Below are 7348 nucleotides of genomic sequence, written 5' to 3'. Positions count from 1 at the left end.
GGTAGGAGGTTCGTCAGCTTCAGCCACATCTTGTGGCCACCTAGGTCCTTAGTTGAGCCAGGATGGCCAGTCTCTCTCTCTCTGTTTCCACGGCACATATGCCATGAGGGACTCACTCCCCTGTTCTTTCTCATCATCTTTCCCCAATAGGATCCTTCTTAATCCACTCCCTAACATTGAACCTCAAAGTGCGAGGGCTTGAGATATTGACTTCTTCCCAGAAATCATGAGGAATATTGGAAAACGTGGCTTTCTCAATGCAGAACAGTAAATATATGCTGTAAATGCTACAGGCACTTGCTTGCTGACATCTAGTTACACAAAGGGTCCTGGCTAACATCTAGTTATCAAAGAACATCTACTTCAAGGTAATGTGATGTTTTCACTGATAATCAGCATTTAATCTTACCAAAATAATTTGAAGTTCAATCAGTGGACACCACCTCCATACACTCATAACACACAATCACATAGATGGTTGGACATTACGGCATATGTGCAAAGGGGATGGTGCTTATGAACTTCAAATCAGGAAAGACATTGCTTCATTCTTGTTGTTAAGACCATTGACTAATTGAAGAGAAAGACCAAATGCATGAGTATCTATTTACTTCATTATTTCTGTTCAATTCTAGCATAGGATCTTAGTAGGAGTTTTATAGATTGAATTGCGTCCTCCTAAAATTTATACACTGAAGCCCTAACTTCCAATGTGGCTGTATTTGGAGGTAGAATCTTTGGAAGAAATAAAGTTAAATGAAGTCAAAAGGGTAGGCCCTAATCCAATTTGACTAGTAGCTTTTAAGACGAGGGTGAGACACTGAGGGTATGCATACAGGCAAAATGCCATGTGAGGACAGCAGGGAGGCAGCCACCTGCAAGCCACGGAGAGAGAGTATGGGAGAAACCAAGCCTGCTACTGCATTCATCTCAGACTCCCAACATCCAGAACTGTGAGAAATTAATTTATGTTCTTTAAGTCACTCAGTCTGTGCTATTTTGTTATGGCAGCTTAAGCAGACTAATACAGGCACAAAACCTAGACATCCTGCCCAAAGAAGATGATGCCTGAGATGACCAGTGAAAAAGTAGGAGGTAAAGAAAACAGATGCAAGGGTATTTGAGGTGGAATCATGTTGTCTGATGTTTGGAGTGTTTTCTGCCAGCCTCTCATGGGCTCAGAGGATGGTGATGGAGCTAAAATGCAGAGAGAAAGAAAAGATCAACACTTGACCTTCACATTTCAAAATAGTCTTGTGAAACTCATCAAAGTGACGATAAGGTGGTTCAAAAAAGTTATTTTAGGGATATATTTAAGATGTTGAAAAGCTAGAGCTACACTCACAAACAAAATAAGCATCAGCAGTGACATGAGACAGAATGTGGACTCACATGGCCCAAGGCTAAAGCTGCAGAAACGGTTGCTGGTCCCACAAAGCCAACTGCCACTGGAAACCGGGCCCAAGCTCACTATTGGGGAGTGATCCAGAACCAGCTTCCCTGTGTGAAACCTACAAGTTCATTGGACTTCTGGGCACACAGACACGAAATCAAGCCTGAGATGGTTTTCCTGTGGCTGCAGATGATGATGAACTTTTCCCTGGGGTAGCGGGAGGGAAAGGTGGTATCCATTCATCCTCTGGAAGCCACGAAAAGCTGTGCTTTGGCCTGGGCACAGGATCAGTGATATCTCTATGGGTGCAAACCGTGGGTCACAAATATGAGAGCATTGATGGTGCAGAAAACCCAGGGACTGGGTAAAGGCAACAACAAAACCACCAGGCAGGAGAAGTGAATGCAGGGACAAGAAAAGGCAACTAAAACAAAAACCAATACCACACCATGGGCACAGTAGGAAATTCGTAGCACACGAGGAAAGCTACCACTATAACAATCATCCAACAGACAAAACAACCAAAAGGATTCATTCAGAGGAAATGAAGATAACATAGACCAATCCATTCACTGACCAATTCAATAGGAGTGTTGGGAAGCTACACATTTACAGTGCCCGGTACTGTTCTAGGTACCGGAGATGCATGGACAAGCAGACAGAAGTCCCTGCCTGGCTCAGGGGAAGGAGATAGCCAAACTAACTTAGATAGTACACTAAGAATTAGTAAGTGCAACAGAGAAAAATGAATCAAAGTCAAGTCAATTCAGAATATGGGGCTGGGAAAGAATGGCTTACAATTTAAGTTGGATTTAAAAATAAAGATATTAAGCAGTTCTCCAAGAAATAGTGAAAGAAATACTATCGATCAAAACACCAGTTGATCATAAAACAAAAATTGGTGAAAATGAATAAAAAACAAGTGGACATAGAAAAAATAATAAGAAGCAGCCCATGAAATGAAAAATATAATCTTTAAAGTAAAAGACTGAAAGTTCAGTAGATGGGATGAAAATAAATAAACCAGACACAGTAAAAGATACAATTAATAAAATGGAAAATAACATTGGAAAATTTACGCATAATTCCACACAGAGATATATAGCAAGGAGAATATTAAACAAAGTTGGATAAAGCCAAATGTTGATTAGGATCAAATTTTCATTAGGATATAAGGATGTAGGAACCTCATACATAGCTAGTGGAAGTAAAAACTATTACTATTCTGAAAGGCAATCTTGCACTAGTTAAATTAGGTATGTTCCTGGAGATAGGTAGAGACATAGATGGATACAGAGAGAGAGAGAGAGAGAGAGATGGATAGACAGATATGTGTATAGAGGTAGGAATAGGGATATCTCAAAGAAATGTTCTAAATCCAGTAAGAGGACAAATACAAGTGGGATTTATGTGTAGTGTCAAGGCTATAGAGAAGATTGGATGCTATCATTGGGAAATGAATTAGTAACACTTGGTTGGAGTACACCAAGCATTAATATGCAGCAATTAGAGGTAATGAATTTGACATGCACACAACAATATGTGTGTCTCTTACAAAATACAGTGTGACATATATAATTGTTTCCATAAATTAAAAATACGTGTTCAGAAAACAATACATGTTTTAATATCACATATGAACAAAATAATATTGAACACACAGGAGTGGTTCTTCTGTGGGAGAGGGGAGATAAATAAATCATGGTAAAATAAAATAAACACATAGATAAAACAAGTGAGGGACCTTGTTATACACTAGTTGTCATGAAGTGAAGTGTGTGATTAACACAACCCTCAGTATCTGAGCTCCATGAAAAGGAAAAAAATAATTAAAAGCATAGTTATTTAAAGAGAAGTTAAAAGATATGAAAAATGATTGAGAACTTATAACATCAATCTAATGCAACTTTCAGAAGTAACAAGTAGAAGGGAAGGAGGAGGGACAATATTAGGAATGACAATGGGTGATAATTTTCAAGAGTTAACAAAGAATGGGAACTTTATATTGAAATCATATGCTGAGAATAATAAGTTTATACATGAATATTAATCATAAATAAAATATAACAGCTCAAAATTAAAGAGGAATTATCCAAGTCTACCTAAGAGATTGTCTACCACTATGGTCTGAATTTTTGTTTCCCCCTGAAATTCCTATGTTGAAATTCTAACCCCCAAGGTGATAGTATTAAGAGGTGGGCCCTTCGGGAGATGATTAGGTCATGAATATGGAGCCTTCATGAATGAGATCATAATGCTTTCATTTTTATTCATTTATTTATTTTTTTTGAGACAGAGTCTCACTCTGTTGCCCAAGCTGTAGTGCAGTGATACAATCTCAGCTTACTGCAACCTCTGCCTTCCAGGTTCGAATTATTCTCATGCCTCAGCCTCCTGAGTAGCTGGGATTACAGGTGAGTGCCACCATGCCTGGCTAATTTTTATGTTTGTAGTAGAGATGGGATTTCACCATGTTGCCCAGGCTGGTCTCGAACTCCTGACCACACGTAATCTGCCTGCCTCAGCCTCCCAAAATATTGAGATTATAGGCATGAGTCACCATGCCCAGCCCATAATGCTTTTATAAAGTAAACCCCAAAAAGACCCCTTGACATACTACGTGAGAACACAGTGAGAAGGTGCCATCTGTGAACCTGGAAACAGGCTTTTACCAGACACTGAATATGCCATAGCTTTAATCTTGTACTTCACAGCCTCTGTAACTGTGAGAAGTAAATTTCTGTTGTTTATAAGCCACCCAGCCTGTAAGATTATTTTATAGTAGCCTAAACAGACTAAGACTTCTACAAAAGAATTATACCCAGACTGACAGCAGACTTCCAATCAACCACAATAGAGGTGAGGAGAAAACGGAAAGTCATCTTCAAAGGAGCTGTGAGCCTAAATTCTGCACCCAGTTAACTGTCATTCCAGAGTATTTGAATTAAGGACATTTTCAGACATACAAGAATAAGAGAGTTTATACCTCCACTGAAAGAACCATTAAAAGATAAATTTTAGCAAGAAGGAAACTAAATTCAGAGGAGTAGAATACAACAAGAAATGGTGATTAAAGGAACTGGTAAACTATGTTGGTAGATGCAATGAATTCTTGATAGAAAAAATAAATATGGGCCTTGTGGCCGACGTGCACCGAGGACAGGAAGATGTCACCCAAGTGCATAGCTAAAAGAAGGTCCCCCCTAGCAGATGCCATCCCAAAAAGCAAGAAGGTGAAGGATGTGAGGGCCGCTGCCTCCCGCCACGTTCCTGGTGCCCGCTCCTGCCAAGTCTCACACAGGTCCCACAGCACAGAACCCGGCTTGGTGCTGACACTAGGCCAGGGCGATGTGGGCCAGCTGGGGCTGGGTGAGAATGTGATGGAGAGGAAGAAGCCAGCCCTGGTATCCATTCCAGAGGATGTTGTGCAGGCTGAGGCTGGGGGCATGCACACCGTGTGTCTAAGCAAAAGTGGCCAAGTCTATTCCTTTGGCTGCAATGATGAGGGTGCCCTGGGAAGGGACACATCAGTGAAGGGCTCGGAGATGATCCCTGGGAAAGTGGAGCTGCAAGAGAAGGTGGTACAGGTGTCAGCAGGAGACAGTCACACAGCAGCCCTCACGGAGGATGGCCATGTCTTCCTCTGGGGCTCCTTCTGGGACAATAACGGTGTGATTGGGCTGTTGGAGCCCATGAAGAAGAGCATGGTGCCTGTGCAGGTGTAGCTGGACGTGCCTGTGGTAAAGGTGGCCTCAGGAAATGACGACTTGGTGATGCTGACAGCTGATGGTGACCTCTACACTTTGGGCTGCGGGGAACAGGGCCAGCTAGGCTGTGTGCCTGAGTTATTTGCCAACCGTGGTGGCCGGCAAAGTCTTGAATGACTACTGGTCCCCAAGTGTGTGATGCTGAAATCCAGGGGAAGCCGGGGCCACGTGAGATTCCAGGATGCCTTTTGTGGTGCCTATTTCACCTTTGCCATCTCCCACGAGGGCCACGTGTACGGCTTTGGCCTCTCCAACTACCATCAGCTTGGAACTCCGGACACAGAATCTTGCTTCATACTCCAGAACCTAACATCCTTCAAGAATTCCACCAAGTCCTGGGTGGGCTTCTCTGGTGGCCAGCACCATACAGTCTGCATGGATTCAGAAGGAAAAGCATACAGCCTGGGCCAGGCTGAGTATGGGCGGCTGGGCCTTGGGGAGGGTGCTGAGGAGAAGAGCATACCCACCCTCATCTCCAGGCTGCCTGCTGTCTCCTCAGTGGCTTGTGGGGCCTCTGTGGGGTATGCTGTGACCAAGGATGGTTGTGTTTTCGCCTGGGACATGGGCACCAACTACCAGCTGGGCACAGGGCAGGATGAGGACGCCTGGAGCCCTGTGGAGATGAGGGGCAAACAACTGGAGAACCATGTGGTCTTATCTGTGTCCAGCGGGGGCCAGCATACAGTCTTATTAGTCAAGGACAAGGAACAGAGCTGATGAAGCCTCTGAGGGCCTGGCTTCTGTCCCACTCAACCTCCCTCACAGAACAGGGAAGCAGTGACAGCTGCAGATGGCAGCGGGCCTCTCCTCAGCCCTGAGCACTATGTCAGCTCCTGCCTTTTCCCATCAGCAGAACAGAATCCTTTTCCTATTTTTCTTCCTCCTCTTTGGAATTCTCCTGGGACCTACAGAATAAAGGAGGGGATGGACAGGGGATTTTCAGAAGGAACATGGCTCACTCCAGAGCTATATGGTTAGACGTTTCTCCCCTTTTCCTTACCTTCCATGGTCCTGGTTGGCCCGGGCTTTACCTACTAGAAAACCAAAACCTCCCCCTTGGGGTTTGGTGCCCACTCTCTGAGAAGTTGGGTTCCATCAAGCCCCATTCTAGTCATGTGCCCCTTTCCTGTCCCTAACAGTCTACAGGCAAACCAATGGTACAGTCATAAGACCCGTCTGTCATGGACCCACGCCCAGAGAAACGTGCAGAAAAAGCAGAGCTGCATGGCTGTGGGCAACTCTAAGCCAAATATTTGGCTCAGAACAGGTGTCCATGGGACAAAAAAGAATGATCCTCCACTTGACCAAGAGAAAAATGATTCTCCCAGAAGCACAAAGCGTACTCTTGCCCCTCAGGCATTGCCTTTGTCCATCGCACCCATCCATTCATCTTTACCTGCAGCCAAGGGCCTGGAATCGCAAAGAGAAGCCACGCTGGGCTGGGCAGAGCAGAGCAGGGTATGGGGTGGGGAGAGAGGGTGGAGGGTTTTATAAACAAACTTAACAGCAATAATAAAAGGGGAGGGATTGAAGGAGGGACAGAGTGTTGGAGGGCCAGAGACTAGTCCTGAGATGGAAACAGCAACTTGTACAGTGGCTGAGAAAATAGGATATAGTTTTGATATTTTTTAATTGTAAAATATTTTGGAGGGAGAACAAAATCTTTTAACATTTTGAATAAATTTAGAGTTTTATTTAAAAAAAGAAAAAATGAATATGGAACTAAAGTTTTAGAGCAATAACACAGATGATGGAGCAGGGGCGTGTGTGAAGGGCATTTGAAGCATGCTAAGAGCAGTGTCATATTTGGATTGAAGACAGATATGCTGAATAATTTTAGATACTGCTTGAAAATATAAACGTGATTTTGTAAAGTGAAAATCCTAGGGGACAATCCATTCCACCAAATTGTAATAGAATCTCCAACTTCCAAAGCAAATAATAGGAAAAAGGAAGACATCTAGCATTATTAATCCGTCAGAAGGAAGAAAAGAAGGTAGAAAACGGCAGCAAAAAAAGAAAAAAAAAACACAAGAAATGGAACATATTAAAAAGCAGAAATAATAATAAACCTAAATGAATTACATTATCTCACTAGAAAACACAATCAAATTCAATTTTTAAAATTTTAGTATAAGCTGCCTGCAAAAGAGTTACCCAAATAAAACTAAACACAACGTTTGAAAAT

General features: G+C 42.8%; 1 pseudogene; it reads left to right on the top strand.

The window, feature by feature from the left end:
- The first annotated feature begins 4534 nt into the window (after positions 1 to 4534).
- On the top strand, positions 4535 to 6012 carry LOC126962009 (regulator of chromosome condensation-like; annotated as a pseudogene).
- The last annotated feature ends 1336 nt before the right edge of the window (positions 6013 to 7348 follow it).

Source organism: Macaca thibetana, chromosome 9, assembly GCF_024542745.1.
Source record: "Macaca thibetana thibetana isolate TM-01 chromosome 9, ASM2454274v1, whole genome shotgun sequence".
Classification (NCBI taxonomy): domain Eukaryota; kingdom Metazoa; phylum Chordata; class Mammalia; order Primates; family Cercopithecidae; genus Macaca; species Macaca thibetana.
This window is presented reverse-complemented; position numbering and strand designations above follow the sequence as displayed.